This window comes from Chenopodium quinoa, unplaced genomic scaffold, assembly GCF_001683475.1.
Source record: "Chenopodium quinoa cultivar QQ74 unplaced genomic scaffold, ASM168347v1, whole genome shotgun sequence".
Lineage (NCBI taxonomy): Eukaryota > Viridiplantae > Streptophyta > Magnoliopsida > Caryophyllales > Amaranthaceae > Chenopodium > Chenopodium quinoa.
In genome coordinates this window covers 3,243,245-3,267,928 of record NW_018742205.1, presented here as the reverse complement: position 1 = coordinate 3,267,928, position 24,684 = coordinate 3,243,245, and the positions used below count along the sequence as shown (strand labels likewise).

The 24,684-nt window shown below is 41.7% G+C and overlaps 2 pseudogenes; both read right to left on the bottom strand.

Moving 5' to 3' along the window:
- Nucleotides 1–24,684, bottom strand: part of LOC110729345 — a 112,498-nt pseudogene that overhangs the window by 46,245 nt on the left and 41,569 nt on the right.
- Nucleotides 14,259–22,332, bottom strand: LOC110729334 (annotated as a pseudogene).

Here is a 24,684-nt window from a genome sequence, read left to right as displayed (position 1 = left end):
CTCGGAGGTGTGATCATGTCATCAAGCGTATGGGTTGGAGCATTAGATCATGCGCTTAGTGCTGACTTGAATCAACATGGACACTTTGTGTCTAATCTCCTTCCAGGTTTATGGGTTACAGGTATATATTTATCTTAGTGTAATGTTATATACTAGTATAATAATATGAATTGGTTCCGGTTAGTTGTTAATTATGTAAGCTATGATGACACCTTAGCTTGGAGAGAACTCTCACCATTGCTGTATCTCTCAATCAACAATAGTTGGAGGTTGAGCATGTTGATGTTGTGCTGCATTTTTCAATAACATTGAGTGAGTGAGTATGCAAGCTAAGCTTGAGAAACATTAGAAAGATTAGTTTATTTGAGAAGAGAACAAATTAAATTAGTGCTTAACATAGAATTTGTAGTACTTTGTGTAGAATTTGTAGTACTCTGTATAGTAATGAGATGAAGAGCCTTCTTATTCAATATGAGATACTTCATAGATATTGATTAGGGGATTTTGCTCCCACCAATCGGAATGCGCCACGTGGACCAATCAGGTCCTGCCAAGTGTCCCCCAGTTGGAACAGTCAGGGCTTCCCACGTGGCACGCGCTTATTCGTCCACCTTGGACCTGTTATGTCAAGACATGTGGCATACTCCATGCCTAATGGAGAAACCGGCCACCCAGGCCCAACTTCCGAGGGAAGCCCAATCGGCCCTAGGTTTACCTAAACCTAGGATGGGCACGTTTCCCAAGGTTATAAATACCTCCCTTAATCCTCATTAAGGGGAATTACAAAAAGAGAACAGAAACATTACGGAAAAAACACATTAATTACACACAGTAATAACCGGCTGATCTCGCTAACAAAGCAGATTACCTACATTAAACACTCTCACCTAGAGAGACCAAATCACTTTAATTTCCGCATTAATTACTCCTTAATCAGGTACTAACTTGACCGTTGGAGGCGGAGCTCACAGGAGTCTCCGTTATTTTGCAGGTATAGGCGTCCGGTTCCAGTCTCGGAATTGTAACTCTCCCGCAGGACATCAGAAAACCCCGAAACATTTGGCGCCGTCTGTGGGGAGAGTACTTCTGAGATGGCATCCAAGTCTGTACCGACTCCTGAAGAGGGGCGTCCCCTAGACGACCCTCAAGTTCAGTCGGACCATGATACCGAAAGTGAATTTGAAGTTGAAGCTCATACAGCTTCAGACGGGACCCTAAGGGCCCGACGTACCCGTCATACCGAAAGGAGGGAACGGGAGCATCTTCAAACAGGAAGCGAACCAGCAGGCGCACCGCCTGTTCGGCAACAGCCAACTGATGGGTCTGCTCCCATCACAAGGAACGAACTCATGACCTTCATGAGGGACTTCAAGGGAGAGATTCAAGAGTTGATCAACAAGAAGCCGCCTGCTCCAGTCAAGGAGCAGTCGGCCAAGAAACCCTCCACTTCACTGAAGAGGAAGCCAGTTCAAGGGCGAGAGGCGACTCCTCATCCTAAATCTAGGAAGCGGGAGCCACCTGCCCTTGATTTCACAAAATTCCGTTATCCTACAGGAAATAGGAAACCTGTTCGTCATATTCAGGCGGACGGGTCGAAGCAAACATTCACAGATGCTCGGCTATTGCTAGAGCAGAAGAAGAGTGACCGATTGTCAGAGTCGGCCTCTACTTCAAACTTTCAAGACAGTTTGCGAAATGCCTCGATGAGGCATACTCAGTCGTATCATGAGAGCCAGTCAGGCGGCACCTCCCGTCAGTCCGGCTTTCATAGCGACCAGGCGGTACCAAACTTACCATTTTTGCCGCAACAACAGTATTTTTTGCAGCCACCTCCGTTTGGTGGACCTGCAGCAAAAAACGTCCAACCTATGGACTGGCAGCTACGGTTGCTTAGACTTGGTGAACAGCCGTCGGCCTTCTCCAAGGAAATTACTAAAGCCGCTCAGCCGGCCAAAGTGAAAAATGTACTAGTAGGCGCCTATGACGGCACTACTAACCCAGAAGACCATCTGATGGCATTCACCAACCTGATGTACCTTCAAGGGTTGGATGATCCCACTTGGTGCAAGTGTTTCCCAGCGACTCTCAAAGGAATCGCACAGCAATGGTTCGGCAACCTGCCGACTGGTTGTGTAAATAGCTTCAGGACGCTTGCTTACTTATTTGCCTCCAACTTCGCCATGAACATCCCTGCGAAGAAAACGACCCTTGATTTGGGAACAATTCAGCAGGGCGAGAAAGAGGGGCTTCGTTCTTACATCAGGCGGTTTAACCTGATGAGAATACAGATTCAAGGGTTACCGGATGAGGTAGCTTATACTGACTTTTTCAGAGGTCTCAAAGACGGGTCTACCTTCAAATTTGATTTGGTTCGAAAAAGGGTGGCGACTGTTCAAGAGGCCTTGATTGAAGCAGAAGCCTATATACAGGCGACTGATCTTTGTACGATAAAACAGTCGGACGGGAAAAGGTTCGACAAAAGAGAAGGACGACAGAAACAATCGTCTAACAAAGATGAGAAAAGAAAAGAGGTCTGGGCGGCTGATTCCTCTAAACAGCCGGACCAGAAAAAGAAAAAAGAATTCAAACCATACTCCCCAAAGTATGCGTTTAACAAGGATAACCAGTTTATCCTAAAAGAAATCAAGGGACGGATCTCAATTGAGAAGCCGGTCCCCATGAAGGGTTCTGCAAACAACCGGAACCAAGATAAATTCTGTGCTTATCATGATGATGTTGGTCATCACACCAATGACTGCATCAGTCTCATGCGGTACCTAGACCGCCTGGCTGAGCAAGGTGATCTTGACACTTATGTCAAGAAATCTACGGGGAACACTTCCTCAAAAAAGCAGTCGGCCAAAAAATATCAGCAGGCCGACAGCTCTGATACAGATGATGCAGTCGTCTACACCATTGCAGGCGGCTTCTCAGGAGGCGGCCCCACTATTAGGGGCAACAAAGACAACATCAGGCGGTTAGATGTAAATTCCGTTCACCAAGAACGGTCGTCCAAATATTCATTTCCTGAGATTGTCATCACTGAAGAAGATCTAGGAGGGGTAAGGGGGCCGCATGACGACCCTCTCGTTATTGAATGTAAAGTGGCCAACCAGAGAGTTGGCCGAATCCTCATAGATACCGGAAGCTCCTCAGATCTCATCAGTAGCAAATGTCTGTCGAAACTAAAATATCAGACTGATTGCATACATCCGGCCTCCCACCCTTTAGTAGGGTTTGGAGGAGGAGTCGTCCACCCACTGGGACGAGTAGATTTACCCATCCGCCTGGGCGAAAAAGGGGAAGGACGACACATGGTAGTCCGGTTCCTGGTAGTAGAGGAACTCTCAGCCTACAACATGATTCTGGGTCGACCTACCCTGAATAATTCCAAGGCTGTTATAATCCCATCTCTTATGTTGCTCAAGTTTGAGAGGGATAATGGAACAGTCGGCTCCCTAAGGGGAGATCAGAGGATGGCCCGAGAGTGCTATCTCTCGGATGTCAAGCCCACTGTTATGGCTACTGGGTCAAGCGGTGAAAAAACAGACCTTGACAAGGAGAGTGCGTCTATTCAAGAAGCAGGCGGCAAAAAGAGAAAGGCATCCCAGACAGGGGCCGCAAGAAAAGCAAGAAAATAGCAATCATTGGCAGAGGAGCGGCCGGATGAGTTCCGCCCTCAGCCGGCTGGTGAGCATGCGGACCTGATCTTAGACGACTCACGTCCTGACCGAACAGTCAAAGTTGGGACGACTGCTCTGAGAAACCTTGGTGACAACTTTCACAACCTATTGAAAGAATACAAGGACATCTTTGCATTCGAAGTCCATGAAATGCCAGGCATTAGTCCTGATCTGGCGGTACATAAACTGGCCGTGGATCCGAAAAAGAAGCCGGTATGGCAAAAGAAGCGGAACCATGGCGAAGAAAGAAGTCAGGCGGCAGCCGCCGAAGTTAAAAAATTACTTGATGCAGGGTTCATTCGGCAATGTTACTTCCCAGACTGGGTTGCAAATGTGGTGCTTGTTAAAAAGCCGAATGGCACCTGGCGAATGTGTGTAGACTACACAGACTTAAACAAGGCGTGCCCCAAAGACAGTTACCCTCTGCCTAAAATTGATAACCTGGTCGACTCAACAGCCGGCCATGCCTTGATGAGTTTTATGGACGCCTATTCTGGTTTCCATCAAATTCCTTTATGGAAGAAAGATCAGGAGAAGACGGCCTTCGTCACTAATCAGGGGTTATACTGTTACACGGTCATGCCGTTTGGTCTTAAGAATGCCCCGGCTACCTTCCAACGAATGATAAACACTGTGTTCTTTGATCAGATTGGGAGAAACGTCGAGGCATACATTGATGATATGATTGTCAAGACTAAACTTCAGAAAGATCATTTGTCGGACCTCCGAGAAACTTTCGCCACACTCAAGCGGCACCATGTCATGCTCAATCCCAAGAAATGTGTATTTGGAGTTGAGTCTGGGAAATTTCTCGGATTCCTTATCAATTAGAGAGGAATAGAGGCGAACCCTGAGAAGGTGCAGGCGGTCATTGACATGCAGTCGCCTCGTACCATCCGAGAGGTTCAGAAGTTAACAGGTTGTCTGGCGGCCTTGGGAAGATTTCTAAGCCGATCAGGCGACAAATGCTGAGGCCGCCTTCCAGAAATTAAAAGTTCACTTGCATTCCTTGCCGAGGCTGGTCAGCCCTTTGCCCAAAGAGGTTCTCTACATGTACCTGACCGTCTCTGATCATGCGTTAAGCGTTGTTCTCCTTGCTGAAAGGGACGGCTGTCAGCTCCCGGTCTACTTTGTCAGTCACGTACTGAAAAATGCCGAGTTGAGGTATCCCCTAGTGGAGAAATTTGGTCTTGCACTCTTCATGGCTGTTAAAAAATTGAAGCCCTACTTTTTGGCACATGCAGTCGTCGTGTATACAGACCAACCTATCAAGCGGCCACTTACCATCATGGAGTCGTCAGGCCGAATGATCAAATGGGCCATAGAAATACAGAGCCTCGAAGTTACATTCGAGCCTAGAAAAGCAGTGAAGGGGCAAGCCTTTGCTGATTTTATTGTAGAGATGACTCATCCTCCTGACTCTCAAGTTCCAGACCAAGTATGGAAGGTATATGTGGACGGAAGCTCTACTTCAAATGGTTGTGGAGCAGGCGTCATATGTCAGTCGCCAGAGGGCGACAGGTACGAGTATGCTCTACGCTTCAGTTTTCAGGCTTCAAACAATGAGGCAGAATATGAAGCTTTACTAGCCGGGATCCGCATGTGCAAGGCGGTAGGGGCAAGAAAAATAGACGCCTGTTCCGATTCACAATTGATAGTGAGTCAGTACAATGGCGAATACGAAGCAACCCATCCGGCCATGATCAAGTATTTACAGGCGGTCCGACAAGCAGTCGGCTCCCTTGAGGATTTCCATCTGATCCAAGTGCCGAGATCAGAAAACAACCAGGCGGATGCACTGTCAAAATTAGCATCATCCGCCTCCTCTGATACTCCTCGAACTGTTTTTTGGGAAGTAATGGAGAAGAGAAGCATCGAGGAAAACCTTATTGGAATCCTAGACATAAGCTCAACCTGGATGGATTCAATCAAGGCATATCTGACAAACGGTACACTGCCGGATGATACTCAACAGGCGGCAGCACTGAAAAAACGAGCCACCTGTTTTGAAATGATAAAGGGAGAACTTCACAAAAAGGGGTACCTTCAACCCTTCTTAAAGTGTGTTACTCCAGAAAAGGGACGAGAGATACTAGACGATCTTCACTCTGGTTACTGTGCTTCTCATATAGGTGGTAGGATGCTTGCTCAAAGGGCAAGGCGGCAGGGCTACTTTTGGCCTACTTTGGAAGCAGATGCAATGGAGATGGTGAAAAAATGTGACAAGTGCCAAAGGTTTGGCAAACTAATTCACCGTCCGGCTACTGACCTCACTACCATTCACAGCCCACTACCGTTTGCTAAGTGGGGCATGGACATTCTGGGTCCGTATACGCCTGCTACAGGCGGAAGGAGGTACATACTTGTTGCCGTCGACTACTTCACTAAATGGGTAGAGGCGGAGGCTGTAAAGGGAATCAAGACGAAAGATGTAATTTCATTCATTTGGAAAAATGTCATCACTCGGTTCGGGGTTCCCATGTCTATGGTTTTTGATAATGGTCCCCAATTTGAGACGCCTGTTCTCAAAAGCTGGTTAGGTGATCAAGGAATTGCAAACTACTTTGCATCTGTCGGCCGTCCACAAGCAAACGGCCAGGTAGAAGCCTTAAATAAAATCATCTCAGACGGTCTCAAGAAAAAGATTGAACGAGCAGGCGGCCTATGGGCGGATGAACTACCACATGTTCTCTGGGCCATTAGGACAACTGAAAAAGGGGCAACTGGAGAAACTCCATTCCTCCTAACTTACGGTGCGGAAGCTGTTCTTCCAATAGAACACTACGAGCCGACTCTTCGAGTAATGCTATATGACGAAGAGGCAAACTGGGAAGCCATGCGCCTGGCATTAGACTCACTTCCTGAAAAGAGGGGCAATGCTGTCTTGCGCCATGAGATCTATCGCCTGAGAATGACTAGATCATACAACAAAAAAGTACACAGGCGTCCACTCAAAGTAGGGGACTTTGTACTTAGAAAAATGGAAGCAGTTGGTAGGGCTAATGAGTCTGGCAAACTAACTCCCAACTGGGAAGGACCCTACCGAATCTATGAGGAAGTCAGGGACGGTACCTACCGTCTGGAAACACCAGACGGACAACCGTTGCCTCGAACTTGGAATGTAGATAATCTTAAGAAATATTTCTTTTGAATGATGTAAAGTAAAGAGCTACTTAATAAAAGTTTGCACTTACTATTCAATTTTGTACTACGAGGGGCATGCCGTCTGTACCTTTACAGTCGGCTACTCTCCATTGAGTTTTTCACTCTATCTTCAGAGGGGCATGCCGTCTGTACCTTTACAGTCGGCTACTCTCCATTGAGTTTTTCACTCTATCTTCAGAAGGGCATGCCGTCTGTACCTTTACAGTCGGCTACTCTCCATTGAGTTTTTCACTCTATCTTCAGAGGGGCATGCCGTCTGCACCTTTACAGTCGGCTACTCTCCATTGAGTATTTCACTCACAATAGGGGCATGTCGTATGGGCATATAGTCGGCTACTCTCCATAAGAAGATGGCCGACTGGTTCCAAACACATAGCCACCCCCCTAATACTTAGCTAAAAAGATTAGGGCCTGGCCGACCCTGTGCCTAACAGGCGGCTACCCTCCTTTTACTTAGCACCTACGTTCACCAAGAACTTACCAAGGCCACAGGCCGAATGATCAGACCAGGCGCCAAGCCAACTGATCAAATCTACAAAACTAATACGACCTGTCCCAACATCATAGCAGGCGTCCGACGGCATCCCTCCGGATGAAATTCGTCGCAGAGAGCAGCTCCCTTTTGGGTGGAACATTGTTCTATAAACTAATTACACGACACCTATACGACTGTCCCCAAGGGCAACCACGTAGCCGTTTTTGAGACAAGGATAACTCTATCACTAACCAAACCAGTGGTAGCAGTTGACATCTGAGTCAGATGACCGCCTGTATTACGTGGGATAAATGCAGGGGGTACCTATTGAGTTAATAGCCAACAAACATTGGCGAATCAAGGGGTCTAGCCGGCCTACGCCGCCTGGTACCTCTACTTCTCAAGCAAAAGTGACGGCGACTGAGTAACTCCAACGTTAACTCATAGTCACTCCCTCAAATTTGGTATGGAACCTAAAAGGTTTGAGTAGACCACCTGTTTTTTGGCTAACAGGGGCACTTAAACCCCTATTCCTACTAAGAAACCTATTGAGTTAATAGCCAACAAACATTGGCAAATCAAGGGGATCAGCCGGCCTCCGCCGCCTGGTACCTCTACTACTCAACCTAGATTGTGACGAAGACTAAGTAACTCCTATGTTAACTTAATAGTCACTCAAACTTAGTATGGAGCCTAAAAGGTATGAGTCGTCCGCCTGTTTTTAACAAACAGGGGCTCTCAACCACTACTCTTGCTAAGTTAACAAATTACGAGTTAAAAGCCAACAAATATTGAATAGAGGGAAACAACCGGTACCCACCGCTTGTTATCTCTACTACTCAGTTCCTTGGCGACTAGGTAATACTCTATTGACTTGGTCAGACCACTTTTCCTACTTGGTTAAATTTACAAATGACAGGACCGCCTGCCTAAAAAGGATCCAGACAAAATAGTTCGAATACTGATTGGATAAATGGCCGACTGATCGTCTATCCTGGAAACAGACAACCAGTCGTCCAGGGGCATAGGCGGCGTACTAACTATCCGTACCTGTCTGCAACGTTCGGCCATGTAAAACAGTCGGTTTAGTGAACAATTGGATATTAGATATGGAATACTTAGACAAATTTGAAGCAAAACAAAAATTCATTAAAAATAAGCCGGTCATTAAAGACCAGCAAAATATTCAAAGCCCCGGCCCCCTGGCCGGGTAAATACAAAGCAAACGGCATGCAGGCCGTGGAAAGAATACATAAAGCTTAAGAAGGGGGCAGTTCAGTATTAGCAGCTGCTGCCTGGTCAGCACTCTTCTTGCTGGACTCGGCTTCAGCTGCATCCTTTTTTGATGCCTTACCCCCAAGCGGCACAAGCGCCACTACCGGCTCCTCCTCCTCCAACGCTTCCCCCAACGCCTCTTCTTCAGCAGCCGCCAGGATCTCTTGATTATATGTATCCGAACACTAGCGGTACGTTCTTTCCCAAGAGGCAAAGTCGGCACTGGGGAAGAGGCGGCCCCAGGTCATGCGCTGGATTTGAGCGGAGTCTTCCATCATCTCCCGGACCAGCTCTTTCTTCTCTTGCTCGGCCTTTTCCGAGAGCTCTTGGGTAAGACTCTTCTCCTGGGTCACCAGGCGTTCCTTTACGCTGGCCAAGGATTTCTCCATGGCTTCGTAAGAGTACATTTTCAGGCGAAGAGGTTTCAGCTCGGCCTTGAGATTTGTGATGGTCGCCTCCAGCTCGTCATTCTTCTTCTGGGCCGCCTCTAACTGAGCCCGAACAGCGGCGGTAGCCTGCGCCTGATAATAAAGAATATCAATGTTCAGTACTTCATTTTGGGCAATTTGAAACATTGCCTTATCACAGTCAGAGGCGGCCATAGCTTTTGCAGCCTTTACCTCTTTGTTCTTCCGATCAAGCGGCTTGCGAAGGCCGTTAACTCGGAGCAGGGCCTAAGTACAAAAAAACAGGCGTCAGTTTCCAAACAAAAAAGAAAACAGGCGTCCAGAAATTCAAATACTCAAAAATATGCTAAGTATACCTCAGCAAGGACCCCTGCAATCCCGTCAAGGTCAAGGGTGCCGACACCCCTGACCGCCTCTCTTTCAGCTGGAGGAACTGCCCTGATCATAGACTTGGCCATCTCTACCAAGTCAGGCTCCTGGGGGCCGGCTGCATCAAGCATAAACAAACGGATTAGACTTAGTAACAAAGGGAGCAAGTCTAAAATTTACAAGGACAACTTCATACCTCTAGGCGGCCCAGTTGGAGTTTTAGAAGAAGTGGCCGACTGTTTCTCAGCCGCCACCTGTTTCCTGGCGGAACCAGGAGAGCTCCCAACAGTCGTCTTCCGGGCCTTGGGGTCCGGCTGTTGGGAAGATGAAGCTCTTGGAGCACCCGTCTAAAAAAAGAAGAAAAAAGTCAGTATATGCATAAACACTCCAAAAAGAGGGTGAAAGGTTCGGAGCTCACCAAGGGTGCCCCCTTTTTGGGGGAGTCGGTTGAAGCTTGTTGCATAATAGAGGCCCGCAACATGGCCGCCGCAGTCTTGGACGCGGTGATTTTGCTCATGGCGTCAGCTGCAAAAACAAACAGCAAAGTTAATAAAAGATAAACAACAAATGTATGGAACAACAGAGTATTCGACAGGCCGACTACCTCTTGAGCACCGACTGCTGAGGCCGCAGGCGGCCAAAAAGTACTCGTCATAGAGCCACTTGAAGCTCGGGACGCAGTGCAGGGGTACTTGCTCTCGTACCCCTGAAGTAGAGTCGACCCTCGACTCTACTTTAAAGAGTCCTTTATCAAGGATCTCTTTCTTAGCCTTGGGGGGAACAGGCGGCATGCTACGGCCGCCTGCAAGAAGGGGCGGATTCCTGTTCCACCTATTGAAGCGCTTGTTCAGCTCAATGTCTGAACTCTCAATGATGAGGAAGGTGCTCCGCCAGTCCTTCCACTTGTTTGCTTTACCTCTTGTCATGAGGTAGCCCCTGTGGCTTGTCAATTGATACCAGTCGGTACCGCCTGTCTTAGGGGTCCGGCTGAGATAGTTCATATGGGCGAAAGCCTCGAAGCTCGGCTCCACCCCGTGCAGTTCGCACCCGGCCACATAGCCGAGTACGTTGACCCAGGAGTTTGGGGCTAACTGCCATAACCCCAACTCATACCCATCCAAAATCCGCTGAACAGCCGGATGTAATGGGAAGCGAAGCCTTGCCTTGATGGCCGCCTCGTAGCAGCCAAAGCACGCGCTTTCATAACTGGAACCAGCCGGCTAGACGACTGTGTCTTCTGGATCCGGCACAAACACTAGAAAGTCGGGGCCCATGGTGTGGTTTGCAATAAAGCTCTCCACTTTCTCTTGCATGGCTGTGATTCGGCCCCGAGGTACCGTGCAGTAGTAGGGGGTATTTAGCTCTCGGTAAGAGGCGGATGGTTCCGCCCAATTGTCCCCCTTCTCAACTGCGTGAGAAAGTCTCGCCTCTTGCAGGCGGCTGTTTTTCTCTTCTGTACCCAAAGAAGCATGGCCAGAAGAGCTTGACTCGGAATCGTCCTCCGACGAGTCCGAAGAGGACGACTCCTCCCCTCTCCCGGAGGGGCCCGCCTCCTCTCTTTGAAAAGGAGCAGATTTGTTAACTGTTAAATGGGAAGGGGTCACTATGACTCCCCCCCACAGAATTGCCGGCATCCAGGCCGCCTTGTTTCACTTCCACATATGGCGCCTGGTCAGATGTTTCACTAAGCGGCACCATGTGGGAGGAGCCGTCTGAATTTGAGATCCTAGCTGTCTTTTTCGTTCTGGCCATCCTGCTCTGCATAGACACAGATACAGTCGGACTTTGTATAAAGGGCAAAGATGGCTCCGGAAAAGGGCAGGCGGCACTCCTAGTCCTAGATTCAGCCGTCCCCGGTGACCGGCTGATCACTAACCTAGGTCGTGTCGTGTGCTTCCGTGGTGCCATTTCAGAAAATAAAAAGAAAATTAAGAGTAAGAGAACTGAGTTACCTGAACGAGTGACGGTTGATGAAGTTCTGGAAATCCTGTGCAGTCGGCTTGTCAGAACAGGCGGTAGGCAGAAAAGGTCCAAAATGTCAGAGCAAGTTCAGGGGTCCGAATGTTCTCAAAAAGTTCTCAAAGTGTGAAAATGACTCAAGACAACTCTCCTTTATATAGGCGAAGTGAGAAGGCGAAGGGTCACTTTCAGAATTCAAAATTTGGGCGGGAAAATCTCTCGTCCTTTCGCCGACTGACACCTGTAGCAGGCCGTCGCCTGTTACAGTGCGACACCTGTCACAGGTAACACGTGACCAATCACGTGCCACCTGTGAGGGGCAAATGATTAGGGGATTTTGCTCCCACCAATCGGAATGCGCCACGTGGACCAATCAGGTCCTGCCAAGTGTCCCCCAGTTGGAACAGTCAGGGCTTCCCACGTGGCACGCGCTTATTCGTCCACCTTGGACCTGTTATGTCAAGACATGTGGCATACTCCATGCCTAATGGAGAAACCGGCCACCCAGGCCCAACTTCCGAGGGAAGCCCAATCGGCCCTAGGTTTACCTAAACCTAGGATGGGCACGTTTCCCAAGGTTATAAATACCTCCCTTAATCCTCATTAAGGGGAATTACAAAAAGAGAACAGAAACATTACGGAAAAAACACATTAATTACACACAGTAATAACCGGCTGATCTCGCTAACAAAGCAGATTACCTACATTAAACACTCTCACCTAGAGAGACCAAATCACTTTAATTTCCGCATTAATTACTCCTTAATCAGGTACTAACTTGACCGTTGGAGGCGGAGCTCACAGGAGTCTCCGTTATTTTGCAGGTACAGGCGTCCGGTTCCAGTCTCGGAATTGTAACTCTCCCGCAGGACATCAGAAAACCCCGAAACAGATATAATCCTTGGAGAGATAGATAGATTGATATAATTTTTTATGGTAATATTACCTCACTTATATAATTGACAGCTAACAGTCTTTTTTTTTTTTTTTTTTTTTTTTTTTTTCTTTTTTTCTTTTGAAGATGTCTATAATGGAATCTGCCCTTATTGTGAAGCTGTGTGTGATGAGACCATAACCATGTTATCCTTGTGGCATTCAAAGCTGCATCTGATGGATGGATTTGAGGAATTTTGTTCGGATATTATAGACATAAAACATACTGATAGTCGAAGTGGTTTCATAGTTGATCCATCAGCATACTCTTTGGCTTTGGCTTTGTCTAATCTGCTGGATAGCCGTAGTATCAAGATAGATGGCCTGGGCTTGGAGTACATAGTGTCAGAGCAGGGATTAGCAGTTGAGTTCACTGATGATGAAGGTAATTACATGTTCAAGTTGTTAAACAATATATATGGTTATCATCATTTAGACATTTACAAATTATAATATAGCATCATTCCTAATGTTTATTTTCAGCAAAGAAATTAGAGACTGAGTTCAAGATCACAAGAGACAGCATGAATAGAGTAGTTGCAATTCAAATTCAGCATATTGGACATCATATTCCATCTATGAAAGATTAGATCGAGAGCTACACTGTACCAGCAGTGGGTCAAAACCAGAAATCAGGTTTAGCACACCTTGGGAGTTCAGTCTGCCATGAATAATTCGTCTTCTTAGTCTGAGACTATACGATCAGAGAAATTGGATATGAATATAGTTTCTGTGTGAATACTTGAACTGCTATTTTCCTCTATGATCGGCATTCTCTCTCTACGATATTACATTTCTTTCTTAGTAAATAGTAATGACATTGAATAGTTATTACAAACAATTACCTCATTTGACAGTGTATATATAACAAGTTTCTCTCAGAAAAGTACCTTACATTGTTGCTTGTTATTTTTGCTGTTGTTACACTCTACCTCTAGATAATCATCATCTAACAATTCAATATACGCATCAAGTAGTAAGTTATTTCTATTATTATAAATTAATTTAATTATTAAAAGGTTAAAGTGACACTTAGAGGATAATCGGAGGAGACCAAAGACTAATTGGGTAAATTAGTAAATAATTAATGTTTTTGGTTTCTTTTTGCAAAAAATTAAACATAATGGTTATTGGAAAATTCTACGTGGTGACCATAAGTTTCTGCAAATTTTATGTGGTGGAAAAAAATATTTGGCATTATTTATAGTGACACTTCACTTTTGTTAAATTCTATTTAGTGTCCTAAACTAACTTAAACAAAGCTAATTAGACTAACATGGCTAACTTTTTAACTCCAAACCGCTTTTATAAGGTTTTTCTGACAAAATTTCTTTATAAAAATATGTTAAAGTCAATCAAGTGACTAAAAAAAATAAACGAGTTATATAGACCAAAACAAAGCATAGAAACTCTCTTGATCAAAGAAAACCATAATTTCTCGAGTCATAATTTTTGCAAGAATATGTGTTTAGGACTTTTTACAAACTAGGTTATACTTAAATGGTACTTGTAAAGTTGAAATCTCTAAAATCCATTTCGTATATACCTTATCAGTCTGCTATACGTTCAAGCTGAAGAGGCATAGAAAGGCCTTCGTCCACCCTAATAATTAACAAAAAAAAATTAAAAAAAAAATTAAAAATAAAGCCAGGTTTCAATCTTTGAAAGAAAAGGAGGGAGGTGAAGACAGAAGGAATTACATTAGATTAAGCTTCTGTAGTTTTGTTGCCAATAGAATAGTACGTAGTAGTAAGTAAACAAGAAAGAATTTCCCAGCCTATATGAGGTTAGATCTGTACAATGAGCTTTCCCAGAAGCCTCAATTCGACTACATCCCTAATATTTTCCCATAATATGATATTTATACTAGTAATACAAAATAGACACCTTTTCAGGTTACAAACTGGATCCAATACCCTTTAACAGCAGAACTGTTTGTAAAATTACTCAGCATCTTACTCTGACTCTTATTCAGGGAAAAGCTCAGGCTCAGATTCATTATCAATGTCTGACAAATCAATTTCTTCTTCAAACCTGAATAGCCAGACAACCACCAAAAATACAACATTAATTCTACAATTACAGTGGAAAACAATAAAAACTAGGGGAGGATATAAAGGTATCTGCAGAAAGCAGTTCATATACATCACATGTCAAAAACAAAAGATGGCATAATATCCCATGCACTAACAGATGTTTACCCTAATGACTAAGAGTTATTAATTTCTATGTAATTGTATATGCTTACAAAACAATTTTAGTCAGGTGTAGCAAATTTATCTGCACACCTTTGCTTGAGGAGAGAAGGGGGGGGGGGGGGGGGGAGGGGGTGGTATTATAAAGGTATATGAAGAAAGCACTTTATATACATACAACATCACATTTCAAAAACAAAAATCCGTTTTTTAAAATGTTACACTTATAAAATGCAGCTGTTTATTTTAAAAAAAAAAAGTGTTACACATTCATTATTGGCAATCTACATATTAATATTATATCTCTCTTCCCATAGTCTCCCCTCAAATTTTCTGCTACTTTTATATGTTTTATTCTCACTTACAGAAGTTGCAGCTTCCAAAGCGAAATTGACCTAAGACATTAACCTTGCATGAGGTATGTGCAGTGCGGCAAGCACGTGCACTGAGAGTACTGACTAGAGAGCGCAGCTAATGTAGTAGTAAGCAAGCAAAAGAACAAAGTGAATTTCCCGCCTATATGAGGTTAGATCTGTATAATCAACTTTCACAGAATGCCCTAATCCTGTGTGATGGTTTACTCACCCAAATTACATCCCTAATATTTTCCCAGCATATGATATTTAATACTACCAAGTAGAAGCCTTTGTCAAGTGCAGGATCCAATACACTTCAACTGCAGAACTAATTATAGAATTACTCGGAATCTGAATTTAAATCTGACTCTGACTCTGACCAATTGTTTTGTTCAAGCTTGAAGAGCCAGACAATCACCAAATTCAACATCAATTTGCCAACTAATGTCCAGTGAACCAATAAAAACTTAGGGAGGAAGGCATAAAGGAATCTGCGGAAATAAGTTCATATATCACATCACAAGTCAAAAATAGAAGATGGCATAATTTCCTAGGCGGTAACAGATGTTTACCCTAATGATGCAAATATATTAAGTTAACGTGATTGTATAAGCTTACAAAACAATGTTTCTGGATTCAAAAGTAGGCGTGTAGCAAAGGTATCTCTGAAACACCTTCGTTTGGTGGGGAGGAGAAGATATAAAGGTATCAGAAGAAAGCACTTATTGACTTTTTGTGCCTCATTATATACGGAATAATAGCATAAATTCCAAGCCACAAAGAGATGTTTGCCCTAATGATGAAAATTTATTAAGTACTAGTAATTGTGATTGTATATGCTCAGACTGCTCACAGAAAAAATGTTTTCGTTGTCAGGTGTAGCAATAAGCAAAGGCAGAAATAGTACTTCGTTTATAATCCCCAAATAAAGGGAAATCATTCGTTCATTTATAAGAAATATGATATTGTTAAACTAAGAGTGACTTACTTCAAGCTACTAATAGCCTTCTTTACAGCATAAAGATTCATTCTCTTCACCTGCATTAAAAAGGAAAATAAACCTTCAAGTGAACAGTATAGTATTGTTAAGTGGTAATTGGTGCAACCTGAAGCTAAAAAAGCACTTTAATTAAAACACAAACTTCAACAGACATACTGCCAACTTATCCATTTTGGCCTTGTGGTTTTGAGGCAGAACTCGGAAAGCTCTCCAGCCAGGCGGATGCACTCGCCAACACTCTCAGGGGATACAAAATCAAGTGCCACTTTTATGCATGACTGTACAGCAGAAATTCAACCAATCATTTGATGTAAACATTAAGGACAGACTCGTCAAAACCATAGAGTTTAGCATCAAATGACCAATGCCTAAAATAACATAAAATCATGTAATAAATTCTAGATCAATCATTTTCTTAATTTTCAATTGCATATTATTATGAACTCCTAATTTAGGTCAAAATACAAACCAAACCATTTAAAAGCTGCAAATATTATAGTAAATTTTTTTTTTTTTTTTTTAACTGTTCTCACATTTTTTATTACTATCATTACCATCATACCCTTTTACCTCCACAATATGTACACCTTTCTAAGCTTGATCTTTTACTTTATTTTACAAGTTACAACCATAACTTTTAGCACTCCCTTTTACACCCACCCACACACCTTATTACACCCTTTCTCTCACTTTTTCTTACATTCGCTTATCTTTTCCAAAGTTTTCTTAAACTATCTACAGTGATTCAAATAAAAAAGATGGAGGTACTACAAAAAGATCCATGAGAAAAGAACCTGAGGCAAACTACAGTACTACACTACCTTCAGATTTCTAACTTGATGAGGACAGCCAGCGGGAATAAAGACTGCTTCTCCAAGATTTTGAACATATGTCCATGCCTCAATTCCTACAATATAGCATAAAAATTGGCCATATTGAATAGAGGTGTATTAATGATCTACCACGAATAGTGGAAAATTCCAGACTGAATGAACAGTAACAATGAGAGACATTACATGAAAATATATTGAGAACCTTGCCATATTCTTCCTTCAGCCCCTTTTATGCTCCTTAGTAAGGTAAAATGTCTGATCATGAATAGGATGGATGACCTATATATTAGCAGAAACAAGAAAACAATTAAGCTCCTTTTATGCTCCTCAGTAAGGTAAAATGTCTGATCATGCATCATGCTGCCTTTTTCAGTTTACAGAGGATAAAAGACAGGTCACAAACAATTGATATAATGGAACTACGATTAATAGAAAGGGAGAGAGAGTTAACAAGAAGAAAATACAAGGCAAAATTTTATTTAAAGAGAGACAAACATCACCCAATTAAATCAATTAAACTGAGTATAATTTTTCTTGACAGCAAGAAGCACAGAAATCACCTGACACCAATCCAAGCAATCAACAGCTTTCACATCAAATATCGAGGAATTCTTTGTGTTCTGAATTTGACGAAAAGCACGCCACATAACCATAGGTTTGTGACAATTATTGGTTCTCCACGAGCCCAGTGGCACTGAAAGTGTTGCAAATCACCATGTTGTATATCTTTGGCATCTGGACAATACAAATACAAATGATTGTCAGTGGAGCATTCTCTTGAAGCACATTTCTGCTTCTTACTTCCACAGTCAACATCACATATGGGATCAGAACATGAGCATTCACTAGGAGTTTGGGATGAATATTTGTTTCCCCACTTTGCTACTACCTCCTCCGCTTCCTTCACCAAATCTGAAACCCAACCATCGGACAAGATTGAGTATAATTCAAGCATTACACGACAACCGCCATGTTCTAGAGAGTGACAGCATATACTTCCATTTTCATCAGCTTTACAATCCAGATTTCCCTTATATTTTTCAGGTTGTGGCTCGAGAAAATTGGTTCCAGCAATTCGCATTGATTGAGTAGGAGCTTCTTTACCTAAATTAGTTTTCACTGATTTGACATCAGTTTTTATTTTTCTAGGTAGTCTCTTTGCGGCAAGAGCATCTACACCTTCACTTGCTCCTCTTGAAGAAGATATACCGTGTAAATACTGAAAACCCCTGTTGATGTATTCCACAATCACCTCTTCACAACCCTGAAGCTTCCCGGAACGAATTTCCAAACAGCAACTAATGCACAAATTGTATGCATACTCTGGGCAACTTCTGTGAAAGTCGGCAATGGAGGCTCTGCAGTTGTTGCTGAACCAGAGTAAACCAAATTATTCCTTGAAGACAATGATAAGTAATAATAATTCTTCATGACAGAAGAAAAGATCTGCAATATAAATTGTAAACCTCTTTACCAGAATTTGGCTTTCAAATTCTGAATTGCACTCTGGACTAAAACTTCAGATACTGGTGTACCTACAGGAAGAAAAATCAATTAAAAAGGGAGTCACCAAGTATTCTTCAAAGGATGGATGCACAGTAATGAAGAAATCTGAAACCATAAACTGCAGTCTCACTTCATCAAATTCATCATGGCTCAATAAGTTAAATATTAAAGCATTGAATGATTTGGATTGGAATAGCTAACAAGGAATAGGCTATAACAAACCCAAATATCAAGTGGCACTTAGAACATACAAATTTTCATAGACAAGATACCATGTATAAAATGCAGAGAGAAGTCCATCAGCTCCTATGCAATACTTCACTTGAAAGACTTCAAATTCCAAACGTGAACTACATTTAAGAAGCATGGTACATGAAAAATATCTCATAAAATATAGTTTAGTAATATACATCCACCTAAAATATTATCCACCAATCCAAGCGCAAAATGATTTTCAGCACCTGAATCTTTTAATTTTCCTTCTTTATATGCAGGAATCTACTGAATGCTGAGTCATAGGTTTGCTAGTTATAAAAGCACACTTGAAGGTACAGGGATAGAACCGAGAGCATATTGACACCACTGAAGAAGTTTTCGTAATAGTACCGTCAACTTCCATCAAATATCCCATAGGATCAGAGATGAATTTCACGAATCCTGAAGTCAAGGAATTGACCTAATTATATTGAACCCCAAACTATATGTAATGGTGAATCTGATAGCTCTTTATTGCAGATTTGCCAAAAAACGCATCTAATTAGTAATTACATAATGACATTAAACAAACCACCACCTTGGATAAAAAAAGGCAAAACCCAAACTAGAAAAATATGGAGCACATGATGACATACCCTGAATTTTGGCCTCTGCTTCCTTTTCTATCATCTGTTCTTGATTGAATTGCTTCAAAAAAGGTAGAACAGTCCTCAATATATTAAAAGATTGCCCAATCCGTACTGCTTTGCTAAATTCCAAATTGTCCTTCAATTGATTCTACACAAAGTTGTCAAAATGTAAATTTTAACGTTAATATGAAAAATATGAAGAGCAGCCAGAGATAAAGACAAGAAAAATACTTTGATAGGTCCCTCCATCCGCAAGCATGTCTTGCAATTGCAGTTCTGAAGGCAGACTGGGCAGGCCAGAGCGATCTGCTCTTCAGTCATCTATGGATACCTGTTCCATACATTAAATATTAGGAGCATTTGGACATTCTTTATTCGTGCAAATAATTAAATTTAGCAATTCAACACTGTTATTCCAGGTCATGAGTAATGAAGCAGCAACAATACATTTAAATATTTAATGACACTAGCTCAAAGGTAATGAAAAATACAGAAAGGGGAATATGAGGCACAATAGCAAATATAAGGATGCTTCAACGCCTGTCAGCCCTGTATTAAACTCATTTAGAGACTTCAGGATAGGCACGGTGCAGACTATGCTACGCAATCTTTCGACCAACTGCATAAAGAACTGATCCTCAAAATCAGCTTTAAACATGACTATTATGATAGAAGCTTGGAATAGGATAGTAAAGAAGAAAATGATTCCAATAGAGCAGAAAGACCTTGCCTAACGGAAAAATAAAACATATGAACCTATGCAAGGTGACCCTATCTGAGACTTGTGCAACAAGTAGGAAGAATTTACTGTCATATCCATGTCACTGAAAATTTAAAGCAATAAACTGGGCACAAATTTAAACAATACTAGGAATAAATACGATATTCAAATTGAATGAAGGGATTCATCTCACAACCTATGCTCGCAAAAAAATAATAATAATAAAAATTGTATTGAGTTATAACATTGACAAAAAAGAAATTCAGCTACCTTCAAAACGCAAAGTAGCAATTTGAAGTCCATAAATATCAGTATATTAACAATAATTTTCCAAGTATTTCTTTTCATTATAATAAAGCATGTTAAATAAGGACTACTTTGAGTATTAAAAACGAACCAATTTCCTAAGCATGGGATGCAAAATCGTTTGGTCTTGCACTTAGTGCACCTCACAACTCTTCCCTTGTCATTTCTCTGGCACTGATGACACATACTTGAATCAATCTTGATCCCCTGACAATAAAACACGAAAACAAGTCAGAATGGTACACACATATATAAGAACTTAGGGGGTATCTAATACGGAGCATTACATTCTCATCATACATGGGCTGTGGCTTAAGTTTTTTCTCCCGAATTGGAATAAGATGTTTGTTACACATTTTGTGACCTTTGATCTTGCGCAAATTACACCTCCCTGACTTATCATCATTTATGTCACATCGTTCCTCATTCTCCATAATATCCTCTGCCAGTTCCCCTTCACAGTTAATATGATTATCAATATTTTCATCATTTCCCCCTGAACATTCTTCTACATTAACTTCAGCTATATTATCTTCAGGCTTCTTACCCATCCCTCTCTTCTTCCTCCCTTGCATGCTCAAAGTCCTCTCTTCTATTTCTTTCCCTTGGATATTTTCATGTTCTTCCTCTTCTTCCTCTCCCTCCTCGACTTCTTCTTCATCCTCTCCCTCATCGACTTCAGCTTCTTCCTCCTCTCCCTCATCGACTTCTTCTTCTTCTTCTTCCTCCTGCTTGTCCTCATCAACTTCTTCCTCCTCGTCTTCTTCGTCTTCCTCTTCTTCCTTCTCTTCCTCTTCAATTCCTTCCTCCTCCTCGTCCTCTTCATCTTCCTCTTCAACTCCTTCAACCTCCTCCTCTTCTTCTCCATCCTGAGGGATGCAACATAGTTTTGTCTTACACTTGGTGCACCTAACCACTCCTTGCTTGTCATTCTTCTGACACAAAGGGCACATACTTGAATCAAATTCATACCCTTTTCCACCACCTGAATCTTTATCTTCTTCTCCCTTCTTACTCTTACTGAGATTCTTTTTGGTTTCACTGAGATTATGTTTTGGACAATATCATCCGTTAGATTTTTCCATTTATGGGAAACCATTCTCTCCGGAAACAGATATGATACAATATGTTGATAACACATTCTACGTCTCATGCACTCACTACAATTACACTTCAATATTCTCTCACATTGTTGTTCATCCCTTGGAACCTCCTCTCTTTTTCTTTTATTTACTACTATGAAGATCTCCTTCATGATGATAACCACCAACATTAACTTCCAAACTTTCTTTTCCCTTACTACTATGACTAGGGCAAATTCTTTTTTCTTGATTTCCTCGGCCACGTTGTAGCCCCATTTCTTTTTTGGGAAGTTCGGCTTCTCTCTCTTCCTCATCTTCTTCATCCTCACTTGCCTCTACTATGATTTTCTTGCCACTTTCTTCTACAGTCTTTTTGCTTTTAGCCTTCCTATTCAACTCCCTAGTCACAATATCTTCTCTTTCCTATTCAAGGGACAAATTTTGCTTTATCTTCTTCTTCTTCTTCTTAGGAATTCTAATCTCTCATACCTCCTCAAAACCTTTCCCACCCCTTTGCTTCCTCGAAGACCTCTGCACTTCATCATCATCATCTTTCTCTTCGCATACCAACTTCTGCACAGAATTACGCCACCCCCTTTGAACATCCTCACTCCTTACTACTTCCCCAACTTTCTGAACCCCAGACAACTGATCACCTTTCTCAGCGACATTTTCACAAACACTTGGTGTACATTTCTAAACTACTTTCTTCCTCCCCTTTTTTCCTCCTTCTTCAACACCCTTATCAATAATGCTAATGCCCTTCAATTTCCAGCCATCCGTTCGCTGTTTCGAGCCCTAATCATCTTTGGCTTCAAGATACTTGCGCATTACATCATCTTCTTCAGATATCTCCCTCCTCGTTTCATAACGCCTAATACTCGAGGAAGCTCTGCGCTCTTCTTCATCATTGCCAGAATTCCTGCTCACTACTGCATCATTTACTACTTCTCGTCGTTGATTAAACTTTGAGTTTCGAGTGTTAACAGACATTGAAGCAGAAAAAGGGGAAGAAATTTAGGGTTTGGGAAACTATAATCTAATAGAGTAGTACTAGTCAAGTAGCATTGAGATTCTGTGATCTTCAAATACATCACGTACGGACTCTGTGAAAATTACATCATAGAGGGGAGTGTACCATGCACACTGTACACCCACCCTTTAAACGCTCCTTTTTTTTAATTAATTATTTCCTCCTAAATGTAAGGGATTATTTTTTATCATTTCCATATTAGAGAGAGAAATTAATCTTGTTCATTGTTTTATACAGAGAAATTTACAAATGAAATTCAATTTTTATCTACAATCAAATTTTTTTTGATCAATTTTAATGATTTATCGGTCTGAATTTCAGAATGATTCCAATGCAACATAGGTTAATAAACTTAACGACAATGAAGATGATGATGACGGTGAATTTGAAAATTTCATTAATCGTAATGAAGGTGATTTTCTTTTTATTCATATTTTTTTGATAAAATTTAATTCGCAACTATTGATTAATTGTTGCTGATTATTATGTAATTGTAATTATAATTGATTATTTAAAATTAATATTGATGGTTATGTTCGTTTTGAAATTTATTAATCTTCGTTGAATATTATCTACACAAAAAATTAATTTTTCATATTTTATTATAATGGATGTTCATTAAACATGTGCGTAATGTTCTTTTCTAATTTTGTATTTTAAATATTTAAAAAGAATATTAGTATATATAATTAGAATATACATGTTCCTTAGACTTGATGCATAAGTTCTTTTATCCATTATGTTATTTTTACTTGATGTATATGTTCTTTTGCCTTTTTACTTGATGCATATGTATGTTCTTTTGCTTATCCCTTATGTTCTGTAATTATATTCTTTTTATTTGTTAAATTAATATACGTTTTAGTGTAGATGTTCTTTGAATTTTTCCCTAATGTTCTTTGAATTTGACTCTTATGTTCTTAAAGGTGTTATTGTGTGTAGGGCTGTACACCAGTCCAAAACCGGACCGGACCTGGACCGGACCTGTAGGGACCGGGACCTGAATCAGGGAATTTTGAGGACCGGAGACCGGACCTGATTCAACAGGTCCGGTTCCGGGTTAGACCTGAAAAATCAGGTCCGGTCCGGGTTCGGACCTGAATAGACCTGTTTTTTTATTTATTTTTTGATTTTTTATTTAAAAAATAAAATAAATAATAACATAAAATCTGATATTATCAATCATGAATACTACATAAATTGTATAAATTGACTAAAGTCCCAATTCCCAAACACCAAAAATACTAGACAACAGTAACCACCAGATCTACCACCTTCAAAGTAGATAGTCGCAAAGGAAGGTCGGGGTAGATCGTGAAGCGAGTAAGAGGGCGATTGGTGTATGATTGGGTGGCTGCAGTCGCTGGAGTCGCGCGATCTGGTGGATGCGGTCGCCGGAGTCGCGCGTTCTGGTGGCTGCGTTCGCTGGAATCGCGCGATCTGGTGGTTGCGGCCTCTAGTGTCGCGCGTTCTGGTGGCTGCAGTCACTGGAGTCGTGCGATCTGGTGGTTGCGGTCGCTAGAGTCGCGTGTTTTGGTGGCTGTGGTTGCTGGAGTCGCGCAATGTGGTGGTTGCGGTTGCTAGAGTCGCACGTTCTAGTGGCTGGGGTTGCTAGAGTCGCGCGATCCAGTGGTCGCTAGAGGAGTGTGCAGCGTGAGGGAGTGGGTTTGTAAGTGTGTTGTGTGACTTGTGTTGGCTGAGTGGGTTAGGGAGTGAGTGATTAAGTTAGGGTTAGAAATGAACTGACTTCTTGTTTTGATATTTGGGAAAAAAAAAGTTTTTTTTTAAAAAAATACATTTTTACCGGGTTTCAGGTCCAGACCTGAAAACCCCGGGTTTGGACCTGATCCGGACCGGGACCGGAAACCTTGAATTTTAAGGACCGGGACCGGACCTGAATCTACAGGTCCGGGTCAGGTCCGGTCCCAACAGGTCCGGATCAGGTCGGTTTTCAGGTCCGGTCCTGTTTATGTACACCTCTAATTGTGTGGCACACCATAATTATAATATTAATTAATTTTGAATATTATTTGTTTTTTCTATATATTTAAATATTAATTATCATTTAATAAGCATGTTTTTTTTAGGTTTGATAACAATATTCTTTTGGGACCTTCTATATTGATGATTGATTTTCGATTATGAAGAACATTTGTGATATTAATAAAGGACATGAGAATATTATGTAATGGACATTATATATATTTACCCACTATGAAATAAAGACAAAATTCAAAGAACATTTTACAATAAACAACGAACATTATGTGATAAAAAAGTACACTACCATTATCGTTAAAGAACATGGACACTTATATATAATCATTATAAAGGACATGCCAAAAAAAATAGCTATAATAATATATATTGGAATATCTATAGTAATTAATTGTACATTACAAACAAATATAAAGTACATCATGTTCACTAATAAAGAACATTACCAAATAATATAAAGAACATTATAATGCATACACGTGACCAACATATAGAAGGATATTATAACTAATCATAAAAACACATCAACAATTTTTGTAAAGA